The 1,138-nt window shown below is 34.5% G+C and overlaps 1 pseudogene; it reads left to right on the top strand.

Moving 5' to 3' along the window:
* The first annotated feature begins 10 nt into the window (after positions 1–10).
* Positions 11–867, top strand: LOC102892057 (annotated as a pseudogene).
* The last annotated feature ends 271 nt before the right edge of the window (positions 868–1,138 follow it).

The following is a 1,138-nucleotide window of genomic DNA, read 5'->3' as shown; positions in this document are numbered from 1 at the left end:
AAGCATCTCAAGGAGTTCATCAAAACATCTGAAATGTGGTGGTTCAAGAATGTTCTATTGCTATATGCGTTATGTCCCAGTTGAAAACGTATGCATGGAACAGATGCCACTTGTGAAGCTTTCCTGAAGACTGACATCATTAAACATCCAAAGAAAACAGATGGCAAAAGTACTCCTATACATGCAAAACTCTTAGCACCTGAATTTGTAAATATTTACATGTGCCCTTGTATTCCAGAATATGAAGAAAAAGTACATGAAGTTGTGTTCGTTTTTCCTGGACCTAAGTCTATCTTAATAAAAGATGTTTCTTTTCATCTGCAAAAAGGATTCAAAATAATGTAAGAAGAAAAATTAATGACCCTGAGCCATCTATTAAATGCAAGAAAACTGAAGAATGACAGCAAGTGCAAAGTGACAACCTTGAAAAAAAATTATATTTATAGATGGCACATGGAACCCAACAAACAAAATATTCACTGATGCTAGACTTCAAGGATTGTTACAAGTTGAGTTTAAAACAAGAAAAACTTGCTTCTGGAGCTATTGAAAAGGAAAGTCAGATACCTTCCTTTCCATAATTGAAAAGGAAAGTCAGATGCCTTCCTTTCCATAATTTACTACTTTCTGGTAGACTACCACGCTGATATATTAAAATAGAAATACAAAGGACAATATGACAATCTTTTATTTTTCTACTTTTTTATGTACCAGTTAATAAAGAATGTTAAATGCTCTGGAGACAAAGAAAGTTTAGTCTTTAAGAAGCTGCTGAAGTCATTTTATTTTGCTAAAATCAATAAACTTGTAATTGTGCTTTGTTTATATCTTGGGGAAAAAAGGAAAATCACAATTCTTCAACAATAATGTTCACTCTGATCCCTCTGGTAGAAAGAATTCACACTAGTAGCACTGTCTTCAAGGGCACAGCTCTGCTGGGGAAGGGGTAATGGGCCAAGGGTAACTCAAGTTACCACGAAGCTCTTCTATTGAATTTCTGTTGCCTTTTTCTGTTTTAGCACTTTTGTGGTATCTATGAACACTCCATTACTTTCCAGAGTTCTCATAGAGTTGATCCTGACAGTTTTTGCTAGTTTTTTCATTGTTCTGTGTAAGGATGGACCATTGAAATTTCCTA

Source organism: Pteropus alecto, unplaced genomic scaffold (assembly GCF_000325575.1).
Source record: "Pteropus alecto unplaced genomic scaffold, ASM32557v1 scaffold12379, whole genome shotgun sequence".
Taxonomy (NCBI): Eukaryota; Metazoa; Chordata; class Mammalia; order Chiroptera; family Pteropodidae; genus Pteropus; species Pteropus alecto.
This window is presented reverse-complemented; position numbering and strand designations above follow the sequence as displayed.